Source organism: Agelaius tricolor, unplaced genomic scaffold, assembly GCF_023055355.1.
Source record: "Agelaius tricolor isolate 1412-34295 unplaced genomic scaffold, bAgeTri1.0.p SCAF_8, whole genome shotgun sequence".
NCBI lineage: Eukaryota > Metazoa > Chordata > Aves > Passeriformes > Icteridae > Agelaius > Agelaius tricolor.
In genome coordinates, this window is record NW_027269268.1 from 10,560,324 (window position 1) to 10,579,273 (window position 18,950).

General features: G+C 39.7%; 1 protein-coding gene across 6 annotated transcripts in view; it reads right to left on the reverse strand.

Annotated features, from left to right (window-relative positions):
• The window catches only part of FAM13A (family with sequence similarity 13 member A), a 125,345-nt gene that overhangs the window by 79,001 nt on the left and 27,394 nt on the right, over positions 1–18,950 (reverse strand). The gene's annotated exons all lie outside the window — the stretch shown is intronic.

An 18,950-nucleotide genomic window follows, 5' to 3' on the forward strand; every position in this document is an offset into this window, starting at 1 on the left:
CAAGGAGAGAGAAAAATGAAATGTAAAAAGAAGAAAGGCCAGAACAGCTCTTTCACATAATCTGTAACTGAAAGACATTCTGTACCGGTGTACAAACAGCAAAGGTGACAAGGTGAAAAACAGAATTACAAAATACATATAAATCAAACACTCAGTTTGATAAAGACTATTTAAAGAAAAATAAAGGTGTGTCTATTGAAAGAGCAGGGGCAAGAAAAAAAAAGAAAAGAAAGTTAAGTAAAATAAATACTTATTTTCTCTATCACAGCAGACAGACTAAAAAAGTTTGCATTGAATTTGCTTCTTGACACTACTAGAGAAACTAATATTAACAGCAATTATTATAGCACTTCTCAACTCCCTTTCCACCCTTTTTAATGACAATTGATATCAACATGTGCCCTAAGAATGCTAAGGGGAGAAGAGCTAGTTTGGAGGTCTGCCCCTCATTTTAAAAGCAAACATTGAACCTAACCTTTGTGATTATGTTCAGTTTGCTCTTGAGTTCACTTCTGGTTTTAGCCTTTGCAAGACCCAATGGCTGGGAGTTTTGCAACATTGTTACACATTGATTAAAATTGATTGAAAAGTATTTCTATTTTAGGTATGGTGACATAATCTTTCCCTTGGTTTTGAATTATGAGAATTTGCCAGTAACTGTTCCTTAACCACCTTCCCCATACCAATCCTGACTTTATACTACTCCAGTAGAGGTCTCTAATCAGACAGAAAAATATTAGTTTGTCTGGGCTCTCATTTTATAGAAGGCATACTCACATATTTGATCATTTTTGTTGCTTTTCTCTACACCTTTTCACCTACTATGAAGTCCTTTCTAAAATGTAGTCAGAACTTCATGTGGCATTATATATAAAGGCAGGTTTAGTGGTGGCTTCTCATGAAAATCTAACTCCTAATTTGCTTTCATGATTGCTTAACTTGGAGCTCATCAGTATACACATTTATATAATCTGTGGGGTTTTGTGGACATAGTTAGCACATAGTGATGGAAACTCAACTAATCAGTTTTTCACCCAATAAAGAGTAAATTAGAAGCCTTCTGAAAGTCCTTGTAGCCTTGTAGCTTTTAGTTTTTCCCGCCTTGAATACTTTTCTATTAGTAATACATTGAGTATTTTCTAGGTTTTTATGGAAACAGTTAAATAACACAGATTCCAACAAAGATCCTTAAGGTACTTCTCAGAAAACCTTTCTCCACCACTAAGCCAATCATATCTTTTTACTGCTTTCCAGTTATTAATCCATAATAAATAATAATAATATTAATCCATAATAAATAATCCATATTTTTCCATTCTGATCACAATACAGATTTCTAAAGAATCTTTGCTTCTTTAGGAACTGTTGACAACCCCATTAAAACATTTTCAAAATTCAAGTGCACTATACTGACTATACCTATGCACATACTCACGGGCTCTTCTGTAACAATTTTTTCTCTGAAGAAATAATGCTGGTGCCTCCTAATGACTTTAATTATCCATTTGTTTCTCAGTTCTGCTGCCTGCTGTAGTTGTCACAAATCTTCTGGACAGTAAATCAGAACTTCTGAACTTCTTTTCATACCTGGCTTACCCTAAGATTTGTTGGTAAAATTTATTTACTTCTGTTTCTAGTTCTTCATTCTACTCACAGCTGCTTTCAAATGCTTTGTGCATGCTGAAAAGTTTCATGGGACAAAAGGCTGCTTTTTACTGAGCTTTGTAGATAATAAAATGAAAAATAAAATATGTAGCAGTGCAAAGGGAAATCAGAGAGAAATATTGAGAGGGCTTCCCAGTTTCAGCCTCTGGACTGCTTGCTTTGAGTAAGATGCTGACTTACTGACGTCAATGGGCATTTTGCCTGAAGTCAGGATCTCACCTTTGGACCGCTGCTGGTTCCAGCAGCACTCTGTTAGCCCACCACCTGCAGCAGCCTCTGGCTGTTGGCACCATGGAACTGGGCACACAGAACATGGGCACCAGGCAGTGCCTCTCAGCTGCCACAAAACAGCAGCAGTGCAGTGATTTCAAAGGGGAAAGCCCTGTTTGTGCAGAGGGAGGCAGACAGGGAGCTACACAATGGCAGTGCTACAGGAGAGAATCACAACAGGAGGCAGCAGGGCCTGGGGTCTGGAGGCACTGAAGAAGAGACCAGAACCCAACTGGCTACAACCTCCTTTCAAGTACATGTAGAGAACAATGTCACCCCTCAACCTCTTTTCCTCCAGGCTAAACAAGCCCAGCTCAAGAACATATGACCTGCTGCATACTGAGATGCCTGATGTGGTGTGGTGTCTGTGAAAGCAACATTTTGTCCCTGGCAAAATCTAACCACTAAACAAACACACATCTATAAATCTTTGTAAATACATACAAGGCTTCACTTTGGAAGATGACACCAATAAATCCAAGGACAAGCCTAGTGAATAGGCTTTGGCTGAAGAAAGAATAATTTGATTTTTGTTTCCTGAAAGTTTTTTCTCTGGTGAAGCTTAACCTCAAATTGCATTTCACAAAGATCAGACTCAGCCTGAAGCAGATAACTTGTGGGCTGTTACAGCATAGCTACAGTCTGTAGCCACTGAAAGCATGGACTCTGCTGATGTCTGCTACTCTGTAATTTAAAGTACACCTTCATTCTTCATTCAGCCAAATACAAGCAAAATAGCATCAGATGCTACTGACAATCAAAGAGACAATAATAAAAACAAAATAAAAACAAAAGCACAGAACCAAAAACCAGAAAACTCCAAGGAAATGTTACACCGCACATCCTGCATTTGGCTGTCCAGTTTTGTTGTCTCAAAGTTCAGATGCAAGGAACTATGTTAGCAGTTGTAATAGAAACTAGTCAGTTTTATGACCAGTATAAACATGCATCATGATGGGTTTTGAAGAAAGTGCAAGAAAACCTTTCACCTGGAGGCACAAGCTGACCAGCCAAGTGACATCATCCCATACAATACCAACAACAAAATTCCTCATAACTGACTGGCTGCATCACAGGGATGTTTCATCTCCTTGGGAGGTGTCAGAAGCTCCTGGGTGCAAAGATCAAAGATAAATCTGACATATTCTAAAGATCTGATGTGGTATGGTGAGTAATCTTTCTCTGTTCTTGAAGAACAGGAGCTGCTCCAGATGAGTCTGGAGAGCTCTGTGCATATGAATGAACATGGTTTGAAGTCAGATCCTTAGCAAAGGTCATCCTGCTCTTCTGAGTACCTCACTCATGTTCTCAAGTACGAAAACAAAAAATTTCCAGTATTTCAAGCTATGCATGAACATGTCCAAATAATTGGACAATTCATACCCATTTGAGTTAAGTAATTATGAAGTCTAAATGAAGATGTTTTGGAAGAAACTAGCTGTGAGTTTATACTTAAATGTCATCACTGAAAGAATAATAAAGATATTATTAGGATAAGGTAATCCTTAAAAAACCTACCAGGTATTTAAAACATACACAGCACATTTTTTTCTTTAAAGGTGTATGAACATAGCACTCTTCCAGACAAGAGAAACCTCCCTCAAAAATTTGCTTAATGCACAAATGGAATTCTTACAGCTGTCCACCAAAGCATAGAGGTCCCTATGACTTTTTGAAAGGCTTCATACCTTGTCACCCTAGTGCCTTTTCAACTTAGAAGTTGTCTATATCAATACAATTATCCCATGGAATAGAAAAAGCTACATTTCTTTGGAAAAACACAGGCATGGCTGAGCAATGCATGGAAATTTGGAATGCTGGTTTCTTTTTCACTCTAGTCTCAATTTGGCTAGCTATCAGCACAAAGCTTTAATGTCAATCTATCCACTCATCAGCATTACCTCTGCTTCAGGAAGGACTGAGAAAGGGAGAACATTAGCCAGCTGTAATTCACTCCTGACAGCTAATCAACCTGACTCAACCAGTTCTGCCCAGTCAAATGACCAGGGAATGAGCCACCTGCCAAAGTCACCCACACTTGGTACTTGCCCATTGAAACCTCTTGAACAAATATATTCCAGTCACTCCATTCACACACACAGTTTATAGCTCTCTGCCAAAGTTAATGGTAATGACAATTACACCAGGCCTTGTTTGGAGGCAGATTTTGCCAGAGGGTTTAGGTCATCTTGAATTGCCCCAGAGAATCTGGTGGAAATTCCTGCTGAGACAGCAAACCCCTTCAAGTCATTCAGTGAACAGATCGAGTATTTATGCTGTACTTGTGTTGGTCTCCAAAATTTCATACTGCAGCCAGTTCTCACACAACACCAGCTCCACCACCATTTTATTGCAGTAAAGGACTTCTGGCATGAATCTGGACAGGATAAATCTCCTGCAGCTCTGAGTACCAGATACACTTCAGGCCCAAATGGCTTTCAAAGGCAGGGATAAATCTGCAGTGAGATTTTTCAGTTACATTCATCTCACACTTCTTACATTATTCTCTCACTTTCTATTCCTATGGTCCTACTAAGGGTGTGATTACATTACTGGACACAGCACAGAATTTCTGTGTGTGAGGAAGTGCCAAAGTCATGGTTTGAATGCTATGTGGACTAGACCAGTAGGGACAAAGAAGTCAGAGAGGCTGTGGAACAAGATAATCCAAACCAACCTGAATTATTCTGCCATTTTTTTCCATAACAGTAGAGCTGAAGGCAAGGGAAGAACTGCAAATATTATCTGCTGGACCTTGCAAGGCTTTTGACACAGCCCCCACCACATCCCTCTCTCCAAACTGCAGAGACATAGATTTGATGGATGCGCTGCTCAGTGGGTGGGGATTGGCTGCATCCAAAGAGGAGTGGTCAAGGGCTCAATGTCCCAGTCAAGACTGGTGACAACAGGTGTCCCTCAGTAAAGTTGTCTTTAGTAGGGCTGCTGTCTTACAATGGGTTTGTGCCCAAATGCTTCCCCAAAACATAGATTCTATTCAGAAAGTAGTGAAACGTAAAAATGTCACTAAAATCCACCTTGATTCATCACTTCACCTACACCTAAGATACTGATTTTAAGACCACATAGGAATATTACAGTTGTGAAGTTTTTCTCAAATTAAAGATGCTTCATCATCTCAAATTACTGACACTGGGAGACAAAGATCAATAGCTCTGTAATTGTTCCAGATTTAGCAGAGTCAACACATACTTGAAAAATAATTTAGTTACCAACTCTCTTCCACACTCAAAACCAAGCCTGAAATCCTTCCTTGATTAGCTGCCGTACTGAAACCGTAAAGTCACGATAAATGTGGTCATCTTTACAATACGTGCAGCTGCCACTGCCAAATTTGGCTTTCTCTTACTCTACTTGTATTTTTAGGCATTGGATGACTAAAACACCTCCTCTGCACTCTGCTCTTCTCAGATATCAAAGTTATAAATTTGATGCAACCCTAAAGTGTACGAAGCTTCAAAGTTCAATGAAATTCTGATGTTTTATGCAAATTCAGATGTCTTAACGAGAGCAAGACCCTTTGGAATCAAAGAGATGAGTATCATCTTCCTTTAAAACCACATCCCAGTCCTGCTTGTCCAATTTAATTTCCTTTTATGATGAGGTAACCCATTTAGTTGATCAAGGGAATCCTTTGGATTTCAGTAAAGCTTTCAGTGCTGTCTCTCACAGTATCCTGGACAAAATGTCCAGCACACAGCTGCATACACACATCATGGGATGGGTGAGCAACTGGCTCATGGGTTGGGTTACAGTGACTGGGGTGACATCAGACTGGAGACCTGTCACTAGTGGGGTTCCACAGGGCTCAATCTTAGGATCGGTGCTCTTCAACATCTTCATGAATTACTTGAACGTAGGACTTTAAGGGATACTAAGTAAGTTTGCAGAAGACCCTAAATTGGGAGGAGCTATTGACTTCCTCTGCAGAGGCTCTGCAGAGAGACCTCAACAAATCAGAGGGCTGGGCAATGACCAACCATGTGAACCTCAATAAGGCAAAGTGCTGGATTCTGCACCTGGGATAGGGCAACCCTGGCTCTATGGACAGACTGGGGAATGAGAGGCTGGAAGGCAGTGCCATGGAAAGGGACCTGGGGTCCTGGTCAATGGCAAGTTGAACATGGGTCAGCAGTGCCCTGGCGGCCAGAAGGGCCACCTGTGTCCTGGGGGACATCCAGGGTTGTTGGGGACTGAACAGGCTCCCCAGAGCAGTGGTCACAGCACCAAGCCTGACACAGCTCAGGAAACAACACCACAGCCTCCATATTTGACCAAAGCCACAGTGAACAGCAGAACTGCTCAAATGCTTGAAAGTAAACACACACTTTGCTAACACTGCTCAATTCCAGAGGTAAGGAGCTAGCAAATACTCTCAGAAAGCCTATGACACTCAAGCACAGCTATGCAGATATGGCATTTCTAGCTCCAGAGGTAGTTTACTTGCCACTGACAGTGAATCCATTAATTTTGTTTCAGTAAACCCTCAAGGTCAAAATCATGTCTCTTATTAAACAAAGCAGATTCAGTGAACAAACTCCAAACTTTCCCTGAAGGCTAAATATTAAAACTGTACACTCCAGAAAGATGTAACCTGAACCCAAAGTTATTCTGTCCTAAAAACATTAAAAGTTAAGAAATCAACCTAGCAGTAAGATTATCTCAGCCTGTGACTCTCCACGGCACACACACAACAGGAGGTTGTTGAAGCGAACCAGCAACACCTTAAGGCCCTTTTTCTGCAGGAGGTCAGGAACATTTGCCTAAGGGAATCCCTTCACCCTCCAGCCCTGTGCAGCTCTCCAGGCAGCTCTGTCAAAATGCTGCAAGCTTGCAGTCTGCATGGGATGTAGGCCAAAAAGCAGTAAGATGTAGGGGCCTCGAGCCAGAAGACACAACCAGCTCCCAGTGATGGCCAACTGCTGCCTGGCATCTGTTTGCCAAAGGAAACCTAGTGCAGGCAATGCTCTGAACTGAAAGAGCTTGATCCAGGTGGAGAGGAAAGAGTGGGATTGATGTGGACTTTGCAGATCAGAGGTCCTAGGAATCTTAGCAAAAGGCAAGTTGAGGACTCCCTGGTGGATTAAATAGAAAAAAAAAACAACTTTAAAAGCAAAACAAGCATGCATGACTTCACACTGGAGAGATACGACAGCCCACTGTCTTATCATCTCTGTGCAGCAACAAACCTTACCGCCTCTTGAGAAACACAAAAATCCAGCCTTGGTCACAATCCTGAATGTATCCCACAAGGATACAGGAAGTTATTTGCATCCAAATCCTAGAGTTCTGACTACACTGATGGGACACTGCTCCTCTTGGAGTAACTTCTGCCTTTCGTCCACTTTGGGCTCTCTTAGCTTGAACAGATGACGCATTGAGAGTAAGAAGCACAAACATGGTCAGATGATCACAATCACAGGAGAGATGGAGGAATGAACTTAGAAGGCTGACTATGGTGACAATTCCTGCTCTCAGCTTCCCACAGGGCAGACTTTCTGCTCATGTCTGTATTCACCTGCTCATACAGAACAATAGTGAGAGGAAGCAAAATTATGGTAAGTTACTGTAGTTACAATGGGCATTATTTGGTATTTCAGTAGATTCTTAAAATAAATGTCACCTCCAGTGAAGGAATCCTAAAGCAAATGCTCTGTAACTCTCTGCAGTGCTGTTAAAGGGCAAATGTTAATGAGCCCATCAAAAGCCAGAGAACAAAGGTAAGGCAGTACAGTGCCCATTACATTCCTTCATCCTGCTGGCCAACTGTTTGAGGTGTAAACAAGTGTGTGTTTGCCAAAGGATTTCTTCATTAGAAAAATGTGAAGCTGTGCCAAAATTCAGAGCTGTTCCACTGAAGTCCATGTAAGTAGGTTGGGAAGTTTAAAACAAGCTGTTAAGAAACCTGTCTCTCTCCATGTATGGTGCTTCTCCTGTTCACAGCATGACAATGAATTACACAGTAATGAAAGAATTGGCTGCCTACAAGACACTGTTGGCACTGGTCTGAACTGTGCTATATCCCATAAAGTGCAGGCAGATCCTTCAAGGAAAACAGATTAGTTTTACCTCTGTATTTCTCCCACATTGCATTACCCTATGGCCAACTCATTAACCAGGAAACCTGAACAACTGAAAAGACAACTGTAAAGGCTGACTCTAGCTTCCACTCTTCAATCCCTTCTCCATCCCAGCAATAAGGAATGCTGTTTACAAACTCTGTAATAAAAGTAGGTTCAGGCCTTAGGAATTTTGAACAGAGGTGGAGCAGCACTCTCATACCAATAAACTGGCACTAAACATGCCCAAGCTCATTTTTATGACTCTCTGAATCAACACTGGGTAATACAGATAAGCTGAGACTCCACTAGAAATTCCACTAGGTCACGTAACAACCCAGCAACAAAAGGACAGGAATGATCCTGTTCTTGGATCATTCACCTCTGAACTAGAAAAGGAGTTAAAAATACATTCTGTACTCTAACAGAACCTCAGGGTGATCTCTTAGGTGTTTTCTATTTCCCATTTTTATGGCATTGTATCTTCACTACAACTACACCTCCAGTTTAAGTACAAGTCATCGCAGACAAATGACTCAAGTGAATCATCTGTGTTAGATCAGAGTCTTCTGTCACCTGATGGCAAAAGTTAGAAATCAACATTCCTGCAGTTAAAGTAGGACCAGGCTTGCCACTGACTGAATACTATTAATTGACTATGCAATAGTCAGAGATTTCAGGAATCATGCAGCACAGTAATTGCTTTTATTATGTTGAACAGAGATGAAAAATGAGAACAGAAGTGAGTGAACTAAAAGAAGAAAAACCTCTGATAGCACACTACTACCTGCTCCATCATGGATTCTATAACAGCACATGTAGATTCATGTGTTTCAGTACAGAAATGCATTTAATTTGCACAAAATAATACTTCCAAGGGAGCAGGAGATCCATATACTGGGAACACAGCAAACAGCAGTAGCTAATAACCTATTACATATTAACCTCCAAAAGTCTGCCAAATGCAGGCTCTGGCAAGAGGTCTTAATTGCACTGGGCAGAATGCACACAAATATATTTTTCTGATTCTCTAAGAAAAGATCTTATTTACAGTTTATTCCAACACTTGCAAATCCCAACACCTGTCCCTTCCCTGCTGTCCTTCATTTCATGCTAGTTTTTACAAGACAAATATTACTGTAAGATTATACCACTCCTCCTACAAACTGGCTGTTTTTCTAACTATACAGGACATCTTTATATTAATTAGGGTAAGGAGAAGAACTTACCACCATTAACAAGAAAGATGCAAACTGAAAGACAAAACTTACTAGGAATATCAGGCAGGCCTAACAGTCACATTTTCAGGCTGCCCAAGTTCCTAGGCTACTTGGAGAACTTACAAACAAACAAAACCAGAATCTCAAACATAGTTTAAGCTGAGAACCCACTGCTGTCAAGTGTTTTGCTCTTGTATATTAACTTGTGAAGAACTGGCAGTATGTTTGATTTTACCCTTTAAAATCCAGAAAGTAGAAAGAACATGCTCATTTCCAGTAACATGTTGCACTTCAGTAACTAAGCATATTTTGGAATATATATTTTTTTAAACATCCTGTGAACTTAAGAGATCAAAAAGTCAGATCAATTAAGATATTTTTGACCACAGTTAAACTGATACCTAACTCTACTAGCATAGATTAAATAACTGTACATGTTCAGAAATCTGACTCTTGCTCTCAGAACACTCTTTAGTACTGGGATTCAATAAACATAAATTGTAATTTTCAAATGCAAGTATTTAAAGTCAGGTACTTGCATTCCACACATAGTAAAACCAACAGCATTTAGTCAGCTCACACTTGCAAGGACTTAAAGAGCCCTTGTCTGTCTGCATTTCTGTTAAGGAAGTAAGCAATTACACCAACCTTTGTACTCACATTAAGAAAAATAACATTATTACATAATACCTTTTTGCATTTCATTGCATCTTTGAATTACTGAAGCTTGAGACGTCTTTGAGATTTCTATTTAATAATTTTCAGCATTGCTTGTGAAATTCATAAAACAGTGGGATGAAATCTGTTGTGCTTTAAAGGCTGATTTCCTTTAAAACCCACGTCATGGCTCCTGTACAACTGGGATAAATGAACTTGGAGCCAAAAAATGACTAGCATGAAGAAGTACTACCTGAGCATCACTTTTCCAGAACATTACAGATCTCCAGAGAATGCTCTAAGAAGTATGGCTTATTAGCAATTGCATACTTTCCATTCCCATGTGAAGAAAAAAATTTCCAGTGCAGCAGACTGGATACAAAACAAACTGTGTTTTGTTCAACTGTGTGTACTCAACAGTCAGTGTTAACTGTTTACACCTGGAAAGCCACCCAAGCCTTGCTTACTGTCAACAGCTGCCAGCAATCACCTCTCCATCTCACACCCTCCAAAACCTGCTCCAGATAGAGTACCTGCACACCTTGGCATCAAGTCCCACCACAGTTAATAAGAGAAATTTTCTATCAAGAGTACTTGGGCCAAAGTAAATCACCAGCATCTCTACAGGACACTGTCAAATGCCACTGTTAAATGTCAAATAGGTTTTGAACTAAGTTTCTGTAATGATTTTCATGCAAGAATTGACAAGATCACAGAGAAAGCCAGAGAACATTTGATTTCCTAACTATGACAGGCAATATTTTTGGCAAACTGTGCAGTCAGAAGTCTATCAGTATAAAGCATTCAGTCATTTCCTACATCTGCAAATGTGGCCAACATAGAGACCTGCAGCTCCTCCTAACCTTACACTGTAATAATAAACTGTACTGGTTCCCTTATCCATTGCCATTATTAAGTAAGTGGGATTCATACAGCATACTTGCATCTTACACTGTTACCTGTCTTGGATGCAAAGTTCAAAACAGGACAGAATAATACCCCTGCTTTTATCTTTTTCAATAAATTTTGAATAGGCATAAAAATTGTTGTGTTTCAGCCTCAGTCAACTCTAGTCATGGAGATATTGACCTGTGCAGTCAATTTAAAGTCTTTTGCATTTGTAGCATGTTACCACACTAACACAAGACTTTAAATACAACTGATTATGACAGCTTAAGGAAGGATTTAGGAAAAAAAATAGCTACTAAAAACAATGGTTATACATTGTGCTGTATTTTAATGACAACAATAAATTTATTTGTTGATAACATAATATTCCCAGTTATCTTTGGAACAATCTCATTATTAATGCTGTGCTCATCCTCTCTTTCCTGCTTGATTCAGTAATTAATCTCTTCCTGGTCTCACACACTGCATAATCAGAGGAAACTGGCCTGTGGGTTTCTCAGTTCAAGTTTTAAATGCTTCTAGAAAGCACCAGATCTATTTTTAGCTGTTAATACATAGAAGACCACTTTAATTAAAATAAACTTGAACTTTTATAAATGTGAAACTTTTTCTTAATTAAAGCAAAGACTAGGAATTTTTTTACAGCAACAAGCAGTCAGAGTCCCTTCTGCAATAAAGAATGTGCCATTCTGACTTCACCAAAATGTCATCCAATTTATTTCATCAAATTGTTTGGCCTTGTGCCCCAAAAGAGAAAACCTATTATATGGGATTGCTCACTGACTCTGTGCAGGGGCTTTGACAGAAAAAATAATTGTTGTCAGCACAGTGATTAGGGTTGCAAATACCAGTGGTAATTTTCCATCAGGAAGAATATCCCCAAACACCATGGTAGCTTGTAAGGGTCATGGGTGGTGGAGATGTTCTGTTGGACTGTTCACTATGTCAGTTCAAATTAAAAAAAAACCACAAAAACAGTCAGGTGACCTTCAAATGACACTAGTGAAAGCCACATTTATAACAAACAAAAGGAGTCAGTTCTTCATGTGAGAGGAAGCAATTTGTGGCAGACTTTTACAGATGAGATGTTGGAAGCAAAAAGCTTACACACGTGCAAGAGAGAACCAAGACAATTACTCTGGACATCACTAAATACAAAAACCCTATAAAGAGCAGGAAAACTTCTGAGAACAGTCATGAACTGATAGCAAAAATTGAGGAAACACCTTGCTGCCCCATGCTTCTCCTCCCCTGTCACTTGCTTGTGGGCAGTGTTGGAAGCAGCACACTGAGTCAGATGGATCCCCACTGTGAGCCAGCACAGCCACTCTAATGTATGATGAGCAGACATTAAGAGGATTATTCAGAGAATTCCATGCTGCAAATGACTGCAGGAATGATGCATTAGCTGATTGCATGAGGACAGGCTGCAACAGCTGACTCTTTACTGGGTCAGCAGCTGAACAGCACAGAGGAGGGAATATCCTGCTTCCCTCCACGTAATACTGCAGTGCAGCCTTTGCCTCAGGTAGATGTCACCAGGGCCACACCTGTGACTGTTCCCAAGGCCACAACAGTGTTGTGCATGGAGCAGTGCAAAAGGAACAGTGGATTTAAGAGTTCCTGGCTCTCCCTTTATTTGATGTTGGAGTGGCAAATACATCACCCCCTGCACTAAGTTCCTTGGTGCACAGCAGGGCAGGTGGGACATGCAGCAGTGCTGTCAAGGGTGCCAAAGTAGTCACAGCACTGTCTTTCTTACTCACAAAATGCAGACAATATGGAATGCCTTCCCCTCTATGACCATGCAAAATAGCTCGTGGCTGATTAAGGCTCCAAAAGACATGCAAGGTATCAAATAATCTGCATTTCTAAGACTAAAATCGTGTGGCCAATGGTACGGAGATCTTCAAAGGCATCTTCTAATGCACATGGTCACAGGTATTTTCATGAATGTCAACTGGATGGAATAACTGATTTTTATTCAGTTATCAGTACACAGAGTTGTCATTCTGTGGCACAGATACCTTCAGGAAAAATATAGAAAATTATTTAACATGAACAGTAACAGAAAAAAAAATCCCCCTGCATTAGGCATGCCTTCAATTTTGTACCCAGAAAGTAATGAAAACATCATTGTTAGAAGGGAGAACAATATCAGTAAATCATAATCAACAAAACTGGTAACAAACATTGAAACACCTAGTATTTAGAAATGAGTTTTTTGCCTTGGCTGCTATTAGCATATAGATACTGGGTCAGTTTCTTCCTGTCTGCTGTTCTTCCTTGCCATCATTTACACTATACTTTAATAACCACAGCTCAGCAAAGCTGTTTCAGATAGAAGTGATAAAAAGGAGAATCTCAGTGTTTGCAAAAGAAATGTATCACTGCTTTCCAATATAAAACTGATACCCTTTTCAGTTCAACTTTCATTTTCTTTTGTTCTCCCAAGATTATTTATATATATGACCTTTTACCTGAGAAAGTAGCTCTTAATGAACAGCTAAAAGCTACTCTCTTTCACATCAGTACAACCTTAACCCACTGCACTCATTGCCATAAAACACGTACAAAGGTCATCAGTTGTGATACGTAAGCAAGAGAGAGATGTGGAAATCATTATTTTTAGAGAGGACTGCAGTATGTGAAAGGAAATGACAAACATAGTAACAGTCCCATGATGCACCTCAATGTTACCAACTCCATCTGTGGAATATCATGGTATTTTCCAGGAGAAAGAGTAAAATGTGTCTCCAGCCATGCAGAAGGACTGAATGATGCAAGAAGTTAAACTAGTAGTGCCAGGATCAAACATAATTCCAGAATTTGTAAAAGGTTACAAAGACTTCACTGAGGAAAAATATTCATCTTCCATACCCACCCCCACAATCTGCAACTAAAACATCCTTGTGTTATCAACACTGTTTCCAGCACAAATCCAAAGTACAGCCCCACACAGGCTACTATGAAGAAAATTAACTCTACCCCAGCCTAAACCGGCACACCATCATATATAATAAACTGGCAGGGGATTTAGGTGTCAATGACCACACCCCATAAGAAGCCTGTAGCAGAATTACCCCAAATTAAACATTTGCAAAGTGGCACAAGAAGACTTCTCTCTTGCTGGGTCTACCTAACTCTGTGCGTATGTGCACAGATAGGTTCAGTAACAACAGAGCTCAGATCAGTTCAGGGGAACATTTTATTCTACTTTTCAGTTTTGAAAACTGGAATCTGATTTATCTATTTACTGTAATATTATTCATAAATGGAAAAAGAATGATCTAAAAGAGAGCTGTGACCCAGATATGGAAAAAATCCAGGCTCTCCAAATCTGCATCTCACATTACAGTTGCTTAAACTCAGTCTTGGAAAATCTAGATCTAAAAATCAAAATACTCACAAGAAAAGAAATTTTTCACACATAGAATTCATGGAATGTTACTGTCAAAAGAAATACCTGATCTGCAGTAAATTAGGGAGTCCTAGTGTCTCTATATTGTTCTAGTTACTCATGTAAGGTTCTCAGTGCACAAAGAACAGATCCTTTTTTAACACTGAAACAGAGATGTTCATTGCTGGTAATTAAGGTCAAATGCTGCTGGGATCTGCTGGATACATCAGATTTTCAAGAGTGTACATATCCAGACTTTAGGAGCATCTGGTCCCATGCATCACATGCTCCTGTTGCCCTGAGCCCAGTTTATGACAACGAGCTTTAGAGCACTAAAAGTGCTCCAGGCAGAGCAGGGTGCACCAATCAGCTTCTGGACAAACTGTGATCTTCACAGTACTCACAGGAGGGGTTTGAAAAAACTCATAGAATTTATACTGAATCAATGAGCATTTCACTGCTCTTAATTTGGGCAAAGGAATTAATTTAGTGCTGACTCCTTCTGAAGCTCCAACCTTCAGAGTTGTCCAGATGAAGCTAATGTCAGAGGCCAGCAAGAATTAAATGCCACAGACAGAAAAATCTCTTACACTTCTTTACTTTGGGTCAGTTCTGACCACCTGCAATGTGTCCTTGTCCCAAAGACAACACTGACTGCTGGTTTATACAGAGGGGATAATGCTGATCATTTTGTGTAACCCGATTAACTGAGTGACTAATTAAGGAGAAACAGAACACTGAAGAATCTAAACAAGAGGAACAGCAAGATTTGTCTTAGCTGAAAAATTTTCACCTTCTTGTTAAACTCCTTTTTCCCCCATGGGTACAGCAATGATGCTCAGCAACAGCTGGCTACTGGAGAAGCTCACATGCTTATTTTACTGTACCCTGTTTCTTGGTGCTGACTGATGCCTCCCTTTTGAAAGATGATGATGTACTGCCTGAGATGGACTGCTTCCAAGTGCTAAACCACATCATACTCCTCCAAATAAACAAATCACCAAAATCCCCATAACAAAACAAGCAAACAAATGAACAAACAACAACAAAAAAACCCCTCAAATAAACCCAAATCAACAACAGACAATGAATGAAAAACATTTCAAATAAAACAAGTGCAAGTACAAACCAGGACACACATACACATATGGATCTTATTTTCCCTACATTTTAGCTATGTGGAATTATCATGGGATAGTGATAGTACCAATGAGTATTTGTTTCAAGAAAAAAAACTACGACAGAGCAAAAGCAAAACTCCTAAGCACCTCAACTACAAAATTTGTCAGCCATATTAAAACAATTTACAGTCTACTAGAAGTATGGACAGCAGGAGGGAAAGAGACATTTGTTATGCGCCTGTCTTTCCTTTATATGTCCTGAATCTTGGCAAATTTCTTCTCATAATGTTTTAAAATTAAAACATGGCTGGTGAAATTCTAGCGAAAGAAGTATCAGCATAATAATTTATTAACAGAGTTTAGCATTAGCATATTTGTCTAAATATTCAGAACTGCATTTGGTAACACCACAAGTGACAGATTTATAATCCTGTAAATGCTTCAGTGAATTTCAAGAGCAGAAACATTCTGGTTTAATAACACACACACAGAGTTGACAAAGCCAGCAGAGCTAGAAGCACTGGAAAGCCATTTCAGAATTACACAAGGAATTTTCAGGGTTTTTTTACTTGCCTTTCTGAATCACAGCCTAAACATAACCATCCTCCTCACTCCAGACTGAATTTCCTATAGGTGAAGGGTTTGGAGGCTTATAAACTTTCCCCCACTAATCTCATATTGCTCATTTCCCGTCAGCTCACATCTTAAAATGTCATTTTGGCTGAATCACTATACACCCTTACTATAAACATGCCCATCTGCTCACTGGTGGACAACTGCAAAGTGAATTCTAGCTGAAGAAACACTGAACAAGAAAATGGAGACTGACTTCCACAGGTGCTCCTTCTTCTCATGCACTTTCCACCCATCTTCACACGTCCCACGTGAACCTACTCCTACTCTTGGAGGCTCCTTAGCCCATGCAGGAGCAAACTGGCATGAGCTGCCCAAATAAGGGGAAAATGGAAATGTTTCCTCAGATCTTCAGAAAGGATTTTCAATGATCTTTTCCTGCTGTCTCCTGATGGGAAAGAATTAATCCAGTACTGAAAGCTGACTATTAACACGATGCTAAAACGGTCCCAGACATGAAAGAAGAATAAAGGAAACTATCTCGACCCTGCAGGCATAGCCAGGGCAGCGTAACATGGATTAGAAACGGATGCCTTTTCTCCTGACGTAAATGAGGGGCTGCTCCTGTGTCTGCCGAGTGTGTAACCTGAGGTGACAGGGAAAGGGACTTATTTAGAGGGAGCCCATTAGTTGTGGGGTTGGTGGCTTCTCAGAAGTTTCTCCCAGATCTTTTCAAGGGATTAAAACCTCATGCTATAGCTGAGAAAGGGAAAGAAGCATCTGTAAGTGAACATCCAGCTTTGCTCATGAGGGGAAATCAGCTGAAATATTGCGGCTTTCGGTGGAGGTGGAGCTTTAAACTTAGCTGCAGAGGGACCAGCCAAGCCAAGATGGAGAACTTTTGACAATCTTACCTTTCCTACCGTTCCTCAGGGACAAAAGGCTCAAATCTTACCTCATTATGAATGATCTGCTCAGAATGTTCAATGGGAAGGAGCAAGCATTCCACTTTAAGCTAAGTTAGCTGGAGCACTCTCCTTGACAAAACAAATATGCACTTTGGGGTTTTGCCTGGCTGGGACGGGAAGTGCACACTTTGCACACACCAAGCACCCAGAGGTGCAGCCACACCTGCAGCTGGGGACTGCCTGCATGTCACAAATCTCAGAGCAGGCTTGCACAACACTGTGCTGCCAGTTAAAGTGCAAAAAACTACTCTGTCAACTCATCCTTCCCACTGAAGTGGCAGCTCTGGCTAGAAGACTGGAAACAAACAGGATAAAAATGCAGGAAGGTAATTGCATCTAAAATAAGAGTTCTTTTGAAACTACTTGTTTTTGCAAAAATCAGCAAAGGATAAATTTCTGCAGCTCTTCAGGGAGTGAAACCTGCCTGTTCAGAGGTCATCGGAATGCACCTACAATATATTCAAAATGATAAAACTGTACATGTATTTACTTGACTTTGTAGGATCGACTTTGAATTTGATTTTAATGTTATATTACATGAATATTATTTTAATGTTATATTAATTTTCAATATGTACTTGCTTTTTCTTCTGCATCAGGTGAACAGGGTATGTATTCTACCACCCAGCAGGGGAGGAATGGGAAAAGCCTTTTGCATTCCTGTCCCAAACATGTGATCACACCAGGAACAGCATTACATTCTCATAATGTCAGTGTTCTGTGCCAGTGCAAATATTTATGTGCTCTGAGCTGACTGGTTCTTGAAACCAGAAGTGCTCTGTCAAGAAGGCATTGGAGGGAAAAGGTGAAAATACAACAGAAAAAAAAAAAGATCTTGTAACCCTTATATGACTAGGTAATAGAGTATATGTTTTATTTGAAGACAATATTGAGCTATAAACCATGCTGTTAAAGGAGACATGTTTCACCTCAAGCCAGCAGAAGGAATAATTCTAGAAATGTCCCAAGAGCAAGTCTCATCGTAGTTCACCTGCCCAAATTTCCCTTGCCACCTGAACTAAATAAAAATCTTCACTGCCCATCTCTGATCATTAGAGAAGCCTAATGACTGTTATTCCAAGATCCCAATTCATTCCAGCAATACACCACTGGCTATTGCTACAACATAGGACTATATACAACTACAGTTCAAGCAGCAATTCAAGACCTTTTTTATATTTTATTTTATTTATTATTATTTATTGTTCAAATTATCATTTCTGTTGTTACCATAGGTTTTGTAAACCTATTTCTTCCAGAAGATTACAAAATTGGCAGTGATGCAAGCCAAGACTGACTAATTGTTCATTACATGAGTTATCACTCCGTTTAGTAACACAAAAATCTATCAGGATCATATGGATTCACACTAAGAATTGTGTTCCAAAACAAAATATAAGCATTATTTTCTTACAAACCCCTGACTCTTATAATGTGAACATGCACAACAGTGCAGATGTACTATCAGAAAATTAACTGTTTACACACAACACTGCCTAATAAAAAACAGGTATTTATGATCCTGACAATGTGACCACAGAGCAAGCACCTAATCAGAATGTTCAACCCACTTCACCTATTTCTCTCTAACTAGCAGAGCCTACTGATCAACAGACTGAGACTCTTACTGACTTAGGAAATTGAAGTAAAGCTTGGATTAAGGATTGCAGTAATAGCTGGCTGCAAATGAGACCTGTAAACCCCAATAAACTCCAGTTTATTTCAGAATTTTAAAAAACAATCAATGAAATCCTAAAATTCTTTTATTATAAGGCATTTCCAAATATAGATATATTTCTGAAGAAAGCACATGTTATACTTCCACCTGCTGGCCACCAAACTGGATAATCATCTGGTATCATTCTGATAGGTGGAACAAAATCCTTCCAGGCAAGTTGTCATGAACCTGACAGCTCAATTTCCCAGTGAAATAGAAACTATTCTAAGACAAATTTTCTTTTTTGTTAAAATTGTACTTTTTAAAAAATGTAGATGTTTCCAAAGAAACACTTCCCATAATTTCTAATTATAATATAACAATATTACAATTAGAAATAATTACAATATTGAGCAATGAGCAAGAGGAGGCT